Source organism: Jatropha curcas, chromosome 3 (assembly GCF_041381405.1).
Source record: "Jatropha curcas cultivar XTBG-Jc1 chromosome 3, XTBG_Jcur_1.0, whole genome shotgun sequence".
In the NCBI taxonomy this organism is placed as follows: domain Eukaryota; kingdom Viridiplantae; phylum Streptophyta; class Magnoliopsida; order Malpighiales; family Euphorbiaceae; genus Jatropha; species Jatropha curcas.
The window spans coordinates 25,557,793-25,569,369 of NC_143153.1; positions in this window are offsets into that span (position 1 = coordinate 25,557,793).

An 11,577-nucleotide genomic window follows, 5' to 3' on the forward strand; every position below is an offset into this window, starting at 1 on the left:
TGAGAAGCCAGTATTAGTCAGTTAAACCGATGCAGATATGGCTGGGAATGTTGACTCGAGAAAGTCCACATCAGGGTATCTAATCATATTTACAGGGGGAGCCGTGTCATGGCAATCAAGATTGTAGAAATGTGTTGCTCTATCAACAACTGAGGCAGAATTCATAGCACTAACAGAAGCATGCAAAGAGTTGCTGTGGATGAAGAAGTTCTTGAATGAACTCGGAATTCATCAAGAACGATATTTGATATTTTGCAATAGTCAGAGTGCGATTCACCTTGGGAAGAATTCCTCTTTTCATTCAAGATCAAAGCACATTGATGTTAGATATCATTGGATCAGGAATGTACTGGAGATGAAGCAGTTACAGCTTGAGAAGATCCATACAGATGAAAATGGATCAGATATGTTAACGAAGATTCTTCCAAAAGACAAGTTTGAATATTGCCGATTAGCTGCAGGGATGATGGAGAGTTTGGCTGACGTCCCCACTTGAGTGTGCAGGGGGAGATTTGTTGGTGGTGGTGTGCCCACTCAAGTGGGACCCACACAGTTTGAAAAGAAAAAAAAATAATAAAGAAAAAAAAACGTGCTGTTCGAAAAAGCAAAAGGTTGGTTGCTAACCATTCAAAGGTCGGCAACCAACTACGAAATTAATGGAGAGCCGTGTGTAACATACACACGGCTCTCTCATTCCCTCTCCTATAGGAGAGGATGTTTCTCAATTTAGATGTACCAACAAAACGTGAGAGAAGAATTAGAGAGTTCAGTTTTAAGAAGGGTTCTTAAAACTAAGGGTTTAGAAAAATAGTGAAGACTATTGGGGTGTTTTTTGGGAAACACTTGTGAGTGCCACTATTTTGTATTACTCTCTTTGTAAGCCTACTATTTTTAATAGTAGAAGAACAATATTCGGAGTTGGTCCCTTAGACGTAACCCTAAACAGTTGAGGGTGAACCACGTAAATTTCTGTGTCTCAATTTTAATTTTTTCGCTGCTTAATTATTCTCATATTTTTTTTGCCGGTATCCTAACATGTTGATGATACGGTAAATGGGTATGTGAATGGTAGGGATGGTAGGATGAAAATGGTTTGATTTGCTGTTGGAGATGGACAAATTTTACGTGGAAAATTAATTGTCATTTGGAATGTCAATTTTCCACATCATCGTGTTTGTATTACACCGAGTATTTCTTACTGTAGCGAGATGCGTAATTATTATAAAAATGAAAATTTAGTGTGAAATTATTACAAAACGTAAAATTTAAAGGCCTCAAGATCATTTTCAAAGTAAAGAAGGCAACAAGACTTTTTTTGCGTAAATTAAAAGGGCAAATGATGTATTCAGCGTAAGTTAGGCTACCGAAATTTTAATAGAATCTCTCTTAAAATATGGATTAACACCTCTAAAAAAATTTAAAATTCTCAACTCAAAATTATAATACATGCCCTTATCATCAATCATGTCATCTATGACCTTTTTCCAACACAATTCCGTAAATGTTCAAAGTCTTATTTTCGATCAGAATTCAAATTCTAGATTTGTTTCTTCATTAATTCCCATAAAATTTATTATTCAATATCCTCTTCCATTCTACTTTCTAATCAAACATTCACATATCCATTATTAAAAGCATAATTAACTATTTTTCATAATTACCTATATAACATACTTTCCTCAAACTAGGGGTAAGCAAACGTTTGATTCGATTCAAATCTAATTGAACTAACGCTTAAAAATACAAAACTGAACTTCTTATACTTGAAACCAATCGACTCGAATTGAACCAGCCAATTAAATTTATCGCATTGGATCGATTTTAAGTCTAATCAATTAATTTCTGTGAAATCAAATCGAACCACTAATAATTTCGGTTCAAACCAACTCATCCGATAAATCAAATCTCCTTGACCAAATTGATCAAACCGAAGTAAAATGAGTCGATTCGGTCAGTGCCTACCTCAAACTATCATACACCACTTTTCTAATTTACCTAACAATTCTAATATACTAAATATGATGTAAATTAGCTATTTCCAGCATTTAAAATGTTACCTTTCATAATTTCATCTAAAATATAATATTTCTCAACGATTTTTCATTTCATCTTAAAAGTCCAACTACTACCCATCCACCAAGCTTCTAATAAGTATAATAAGCTATTAAAATATGTTATTAGATACACAAGATAATTTGGTTCAATGATTGAAGCGCATTAGATTGATAGTACTAAAAAAAAATGTTATCACCTGGCATGGCTAGTACAGTCACTATTACAAGATCAATTCACCCATTAATTTGAGTTAAATTATGATTCTTCTCCTTGGTCTTATTTTGGTGGAATGATCTCTATCATGAGTTTTGTAGAATAATTGAAAGTATGCTATTTATATTTGTAATTGATACTATGTATAAATGTGGGAACAACTGGGAATAATGAGTTTCTAATGATATCCTTAATGATATTTAAGATACACTTAAATAACTTTAGTTATGGCTAATTAAAAGATTCACTTAAAAATATATATATAATTTTTCTTTGATTTGATTGGATATATCTTATTAAAATATTTTTTAAAACAAATAAATATAGATAATTAAGGTTTTTAAAATTATTAAAAGATCAGTACCAACCGATTAGTTAGTTAACTTGCTACCCTTATATACCTTTTGTGAATTCGCTATTTAATCGATATAAGATTCTTAACAAATATTATATATTGTCTTCACTGAATTATGATAATAAAATAACACAAAACACTCTATTTATAGATGGATAACTAAATACCTAACTTAAGAGGAAGAAAAAAGCTTATTAAAAGAGAAGTTTAATATATTCCTAATTAAAATACCATATATTAGGTTAAAATTTTCATATTTTTTTCAAGTATAATTTCCTATATAGCATTAATTATTCAAATAATAATCATTATAAAATAGGAAACTAAGCTAACCAATTACATAATAACTTTAAAAAATGGAGACTAAATGTTGAATGCTAATTCAACAATTTTCATCAACTTGCAAAGCAAATATTAATGGGCTTTTACTACAATAGAGAATTCACAAATTCTGTATAGATAGAGAAACTGTATTTTTATGACATTTAGCATATTAAGCTACTATAGCAGATAAACATCATATGTTAGTTATAATTTTCTTTTATTTTTTACAATTTTTTTCTTTTTCTTTAAGTAGAAAAAGTTTCTTTTTAAATCACGTATTTAAAATAAATTATATACCATTATTTTTAAATATATTTTTTTCAATTTCTTTTGGCATAAATATATTTTAAAATTGGTAAGGCCGATAGTGAATTATTTAGGGAATGGATGGTGGCTCTGGCCAAGTGTTAGGGAAGAGCTTCCAACAAGGAAAGTGCAAGGTGAGTGGATCCTATCATTACGGCGCAGAATAAGGACGGTACTGAGTCCCGCTTTGAGATTTTGGCTAACCTTCTGCACGAGGATGCAGATATGCAAGATATGGAAGATATAAGGATTCCAAGTTCTGTCAGTCATGATAGCAGGCGGGATTCTAGTCCTACTGTCTCTCGAGCGATGGACTCTCAATTGTCTTTGGATCAGACTAATCGTGTAAGGGCCAAGCCCATCAAGGCACCCCGACCAAACATAAGTAATGGAAAGGAGAAAGAACATGAGAGGGGGATAACCCAATGGATTGATGTGCAAGCCACTACAGCCCTGGAGCCCGCATTTGACAATAAGCCCATTCAGAATACTAATTGGATTAATGTTCCTATTCCTTTAAATCACAATCTTTCTGCTGTAGCCATCAAGGATTCCTTGGCCTATAGTTTACAAGTTATGGCTCAGGGGAACAGTCAAGAGCTCCCTTTAGATCTCCCACTTCTATCTCAACGTTTTAATTTTAACAAAAGACCTCTAGACCCTAAGAAGGGCACAAGAATGAAGAGAAAAAGGCCTATGTTCAAATGTAAGCCTCCCCTTCCTACCCTAGCAGATTTTGTTCCCTTGGGAGATGCTATGAAGAAGATCTCAGAGAATTTGTATGTTGCAGGCCGGGAGGGAGAAGGATCAATTGATGATACTATAGAAGAGTTTGATGAGGGAGCTGAGGATTAAGGGGTTCCTAATTCTCAGTAATTGGTTTTTATGGAGTTCAAATTCCTTGTGTGGAATTACCAGGGGTTACCTTGTAAAAGGTTTAATCGGGTTGTTAAAGAGTTTGTTGCCATGTACAACATCTCTTTGTTAGTAGTCATGGAAACCAGGATTAGTGGTGTTACAACAAATAAAGTTATCTCGAATATGGGGTTCCCTTTCTCTTATAAGGTTTAAGCACGAGGTTTCTCGAGTGGCATTTGGGTTTTGTGGAAGGACATGATTCAAGTTTCTATTCTATTTAAACATAAGCAGTTTATCCATTTGGAGCTTCAGGTGTTGGGGTATCCTGCTTTCTAGTTCACCCCCGTCTATGGTAGTCCCAACCCTATAGGTCAACAGGAGCTCTGGTAACATTTATCAAATATTCATTCTCTTTATTCCTATCTGTGGGCAATTGCTAGTGATTTTAATGTTGTTCTTTGACCCAATGAGAAGCAAGGTACAACTAACGATGCTACTTTTTGTACTCATTTCAGAGATTTCTTTGACACAGTAGGACTACAAGATATGGGGTACCATGGCTCGAAATTCACCTAGAAAAGGGGCTTGGTCTATGAGCGGCTTGACAGAATGATTTGTAACAACTTCTGGCTTTCTTCTTTCCTATGGACTAGTGTTACTCATCTTCCTAGGGTTAATTCGGATCACTCGCCTATTCTTATTTACCTTGGTCGGGATATTAGGACATTCCATCATTCTAAGAGTTTTAAGTTTCTTAGTTTATGGCAAAATAGGGAGGACTTTTGCTGATGTGGTTACTCATAGCTGGCAAATAGGGGGAGATATTGTGCGAAATCTCGGTGATCTTGCGATGTCTTTGGGCCAGTGGAATAAAACTTTTATTGGAGGTATTCATAATAGGAAGAGATCATTGTTGGCTCATATTGCTGGTATCCAGCGTGCTTTAGAGAGACGACATAAAGAGGATCTGGATGATCTTAAAAATCATTTAAGGGAGGAGCTTCAGCAGCTTTTGACAGAGGAAGAATTATATTGGTGTCAAAAATCAAGAAGCAAATGGCTTTCTTGTGGGGATAGGAATACGAGGTATTTTCACATTATCACCATGAAATGACGTCGAAGCAATAGAGTGTTACAATTACAAGGTCCTGATGGCTCATGGGTTTATGATTAAAGTGTAATTTGTGCTTGGGCTTTAAGGTATTTTGCTAACTTATATACAAAGGATCGAGACTCTTGTCATCCTATGAGTTTCCCAAATCGATTCTCCCCGCTCTCAGTGGAGGAACAAGAGAATCTGGCTAGTAATGTCACCATGGAGGAAGTGCGACTTGCACTGTTTCAAATGGAACCTTTTAAAGCTCTGGGGGTCGATGGCTTCAATGCTTTCTTTTTCAAAAAAAAAAAAACTGGACTATTGTGAGTCACGATATCTTCAAAGTTATGAATGCAGTCTTCTTTGGGAGTTTGACTTTGCAGAATTGAATAAGACGTTAATTGTTTTGATTCCTAAAATCCAGCAGCAGATTAATATTTCTCAAGTCCATCCCATTAGTTTATGCAACACTGTATTTAAAATGGTCACCAAGTTTTTGTTAATCACCTTAAACCTCTTATGGCTAAGCTAGTGGGGCCAGAGTAAGTCAGTTTTGTCGCGAGGAGGCACATAACTGATAATGTTATTATAGCACAAGAAGTTATTCACTCTATGAAACCTAAAAGTTTGGGTAAAAGGTGGATGGCTATAAAAGTAGACTTGGAGAAGGCGTATGATAGGTTGGGATGGAAATTCATTAAGTATACCCTATCTGATATTGGCTTTCCCAACGTTATCATTCAGGTTATTATGCAGTGTATTTCGTCTTCAACCTTAAGATTGCTTGGAATGGATCGCAGTCTGAGTACATTAAACCTTCTCATAGCGTGAGATAAAGAGACCTCCTTTCACCTTATATTTTTGTTCTCTGTATGGAAAGGTTATCTCATCGAATTTAGTCTACTGCTTTGGATCATCAATGGAAACCTATTCGGATTAGTCGACAGGGGCCATCTCTCACTCATTTGTTTTTTTGCCGACGACCTTTTCTTATTTGTTGAAGCCTCAACCACTCCAATGGATATTATTTTGAAAGTTTGTTCAGATTTTGCTATTTCGTTGGGTCACAAAATTAATATGGAAAAAACTTTATTATATTTTTCCAAGAATACTTCTGCTTAGCAGGTTAGGGATATTAGCTATTGGTGTAACTTCAAAGTGACAAATGATTTAGGGAAGTACTTAGGAATTCCAATCACTTGTTGAAGATCCAAAGTTACTGCTTTTTCTTTCTTGCTGGAAAAAGTTCGTGCTAAGCTCTCTGGCTGGAATATGAGTCATCTGTCACTCGCAGGTAGAATTACTCTTGTGAAGGTGATTTTGTTAACTATCCTTACCTATGTGTTTCAAACAATTTCTGTGCCTATCTCTATATGCCGTAAGATAGAAAAACTCTACAGAAGTTAGATTTGGGGTTGGGGGAAGGAGAGATTAATTGGGACACTTTATGTCTTTCTAAGGATTCAGGGGGCTGGGATTGAAGAGGCTCCTCAAGTTCAATGATGCATTTATTATGAAGTTGGCATGGGAATCATCACTCAGAAGGAGCAATAATGGGTTAAAGTGCTTAGGGGCAAATAGCTATGGCAAGATGATCTTATGAATGGTGTGCAAGTTAGAGCCAATGCATCATGGTTATGGAAGAACATTGCTAGGGTCTGGCCTTTTTTGGCAACAGGTTTGTACTAGTCCATTGGCAATGGGGAGACAATCAAATTCTGGGGGCATCAATGGGTCCCTAATGCGCCTCCTCTATGGACTCTTGCCACTGTTCCATTAAGTTTGATGGATTTAAATAAGCCTTTAAAGGACTTTAATAACAGTACAAGTAGTTGGAAGTGGAGCGAATTTGATCATTTATTACCAGCCACAATTATTCAGAGGATTGCAGGTATAGGGAATGATATTTTCTCTAGGGATGACGCTTGCTATTGGGGTTTTACTTCCAGTGACATTTTTTCTGTTAAAACAGCATATGCGTCTCTTACTCTACATGATTGGGTTGATAGAGAGGCGATTTGGAGGGATGTTTGGAAGTGGAGAGTTTCGAAAAGAATTTGTGCTTTCTTATGGCTAACTGTTCACTGGAGATTGCTCACAAACTCGGAGAGAGTAAGACGCCATATTGCGATTTCTGGTGCCTGCCAGTTTGCCTAGTTGACGAGGAATCCATCCTGCATGTCCTTCATGACTGCATGGTTGTTAGGAATCTTTGGCTTCAAATTCTTCCCCCCTCTCTATCCAGTTTGTTTTTTAATCTACAGATGTGGCTTCTTGGATAGCCTCTAATCTACGATAGAAACTAGACATTAATGGTGTTGATTGGAACATTGTCTTTGCAGTAACGACATAGATGGCTTGGAAATGGCGAAATCAGGTTGTTTGTAATGATTATTTCAATAGACCTATAGACCAAGTTACTTTTATATTAACCTTGGCTAAGGAGCTCAATAGGGCTAGTATTGAGGATAATCCTTCTACGAACTCCAATAGAGTTGACAAATTAATTGGTTGGAATCCCCCTCCTGATGACTGGTACAAATTAAATTCCGATGGCTCTTTTATTTCAAGGAACTGCAAGTAATTGGATTAAAGGCTTTACAGCAAATCTAGGTCAGTGTTCCATTTTGACTACTGAGTTATGGGCTTTATTTTTGGCTTGTCCATAGCCTGTGTTGGGGCTAGGTACTATTTGTCTCAGCTCTAATACCACTTGTTCGGACCTTTTAATAAAGTAAGAGAAAATTAACGCAGCAGAAAAGTAAAATTGTGACACACACAAATTTATGTGGTTCACCCTCAACTATTTAGGGCTACGTCCACAGGACAAACTCTGAATAATTCTTCCACTATTAAAAATAGTATGCTTTACAAAGAGAGTAATATAAAAATAGTGGCACTCAAAATGTTTTCCAAAAAACACCCCATAATAATATCCTCACTATTTTTCTCTCCCCTAGTTTTAGGAAACCCTTCCTAAAATTAGATAACTCTTTCTCTACATTTTTTGTTCTTTCTTTCTACTGTGTACTTTTGATGCAAATCCTCTCCTCTATTTATAGGAGAAGAGGACGCTTAATTGAAGCGTCCACCGATTGATGAGCAATTAATGAGTCCATTAACATGTTCTTTTTTTTTTCTTTTTCAAAGAGTGTGGGTCCCACTTCAGTGGGCACTGACACAACAAAGGAGAATCTTCATCAACATAACTGATCCATTTTCTTATGTATGGATCTTCTCAGGCCGTAACAGCTTCATCTCCAACACATCACTGATCCAGTGATATCTAACACTAATGTGTTTTGATCTTGAATGGAAGGAGGAATTCTTTCCAAGCTGAATTGCGCTTTGACTGTCACAAAATATCTGATATCGCTTTTGATGAATTCTGCGTTCATTTAAGAATTTCTTCATCCACAGCAACTCTTGCACGCTACAGTAATCTTGACTGCCACAACACGGCTTCCCTTACAAATGTGATTGGATATCCTGAAAATCCATTTCACTGTAGTCCAATTTTCCTTTCCAGGATTTGAAAGAAACCGACTCACTACTCCAACTAAGTGAGCAATATCTGGCCGTGTACAAACCATGGCATTCATCAAGCTTCCAACTGCTGAAGCATATGGAATCTTTTCCATTTCTTCCTTCTCTCCATCCATAGAAGGGCACTGTTTAGAACTCAATTTAAAGTGATTAGTAAGAGGACAACTAACCGCTTTAGCATTTTCCATTCTAAACCTTTGAAGTACTTTCTCAATGTACTTCTCCTGTGACAACCATAATTTCTTAGCTCTTCGATTCCTTGTAATCTTCATGCCAAGAATCTGCTTTGCTGGTCCCAAGTCTTTCATGGCAAAAGACTTACTTGGCTATTTCTTCACGCTAGTAATTCTGACCAACAATCAACATATCAACCACATAGAGCAAAAACAATGTAGTCATCATCAAAGAATTTCTTCATAGAAACACAGTGATCTAAAGTAGTTTTTCTGTAGCCATGCTCCCCTATAATAGACTCAAACTTCTTGTACCACTATCTCAGTGCCTGCTTCAAGCCGTACAAGCTCTTCTTCAGTTTGCAAACACAATTCTCTTTTTCTACGAAACCCTCTGGCTGCTCCATGTATATTTCTTCTTCCAAATCTCCATTTAGGAAGGTAGTCTTTCCATCCATTTGTCGATTTTCAAATTAAAACTAGCATCCATTCTGAGCATGGCTTCAATCCAGTTCTTTTTGTGTTCATTTTCCATAGCTTCTTCAAAGCTTTCAGGTTCTCCCCCATCAGTCGTCAGTACGTACTCATTGACTGGATATCTAGCAGATGGTTTTCTAACTCTACTAGATCTTCTTAATGTTTGAGAACCTTCCGGTGCTGATGGTTGAACATGAACACCATCAAAATCATCTTTTGGTTCATTCTGATAAGGAACTTCTGGATTTTCTAACTCTGGCACTTATTCTCGTGGAATATTTTCTTCATCTCCAATTTGTCTGCGTTCTATTGGAGGGACTCTCTGTATGTCTGTTGAGTCGTCATCAGATCTATTGGCAGTTTGCTTCAATATCTTCAATAGTCTGATCTTCAACAAATACAGCATCACGATTTTCTATAATCGTCTTCTGGATTGGGTCATAAAACTTATAGCCAAATTGGTTTTGGCCATAGCCAATGAATACACACTATCTAGTTTTGACATCAAGCTTAGACCGTTCATCCTTCGGGATAAGCATGAAGGCTTTGCAATCAAACACCAGCAAATGATCATAGGAAACATCCTTTCCTGATCACTCTCTCTTGAGTATCATACTGTAGAAGAACACAGGGTGAACTGCTGTAAGAGGAACTTCACCCCAAAATCTTTTAGACAACTTTGCATGTGAGAGTAAACATCTGACTCTCTCTCCATTAAAGTTCTATTCTTCCTCTCAGCCAAACCATTCAGTTGCGGCGTCTTGAGAGGTGTTGTTTGATGTCAAATGTCATGCTCTTTGCAGAAAGTATCAAATGGCCCAGTGTATTCTCCACCATTATCTGTCCTGATGCACTTCAATGGTTATACCGAGGTCTTCCTAGAATGGTCATCGATAAATGTCACAAAAGATCGATTTCCGCCATATGACATCGTCAATGGTCCACACAAATCTGAATGAATCAGATCTAATACATTCTTCATTCTGGAAGGAGGGGTAATCTTGAAAGCTACTCTGTTTTGCTTTCCCGTCATACAATCAGGACACTTGTCTAGGTGAACTTTATCCAATCCAGGTGGTATGTTCTTTCTTGCCAGAGTTGTCATTCCTTTAGCTACAATAAATGGACCTTTTGTGAGCTTCCACTGACCATTTCTAAAGGTGCTACAAAAACCTTCATCATCAAATCTACCAACCGAGATTTGAACGCATGCTCGAAAGCTGTTTCCTCATCAGTCTTGTCTTCCAGTTTAGTTGAACTAAGCATGGGCAGATGCATTTTGGTTACCATAAGGAGATCTCTCATTTTATTTCTCCATATATGATAATTCGCGCCATTTAGACTGATCATTTTGCTTGTTCATTTTTACTTGTGCAGAATATCATCACCAACATAAACTGTATACGTGAACAGTAGTATACGTGAATAGTGACCATAAATAGTAACAGTATACGCGAGTAGTAACTGTATCCGTGAATAATAAATGTACACGTGAATAGTATTATACGCGAATGTTGCTGGCTTACTTGAAACGGACGCAACAACAGTAAAGCCAGTTACTATTTTACTATTCATCACTAAATCGATTCTGCAACGTCTTTCTGAGCGGACAGTACCAATGGACTCATCATAATTTTCTCTTCGTCGTCGTATATTTATTTTCAAAATATATCCACGAATCTGGTATCGCTATCTGACCGGTTGGACCTGCTGAAACCTTCGGCTCTGATACAACTTGTTAGGGCTAGGTACCACTTGCCTCAACTCTGATACTACTTTTTGGGCCTTTTTAATAAATTAAGAGAAAATTTATGCAGCAGAAAAGTAAAATTGTGACACACAGAAATTTACATGGTTCACCCTCAACTATTTAGGGCTACGTCCACGGGACAAACTCTGAATAATTCTTTCACTATTAAAATAGTAGGCTTTACAAAGAGAGTAATACAAAAATAGTGACACTCAAAGTGTTTTCCAAAAAACACCACATAATAATTTTCTCGCTATTTTTCTCTCCCTTAATTTTAAGAAATCCTTTCAAAACTAGATAATTATCTCTCTATATATTTTTTTTCTTTCTTTCTGTTGTGTACGTTTGATGCAAATTCTCTTTTTTATTTATAAGAGTAGAGAACGCGTAATGGATGGGTCCACCGACTGACGCGCAATTAATG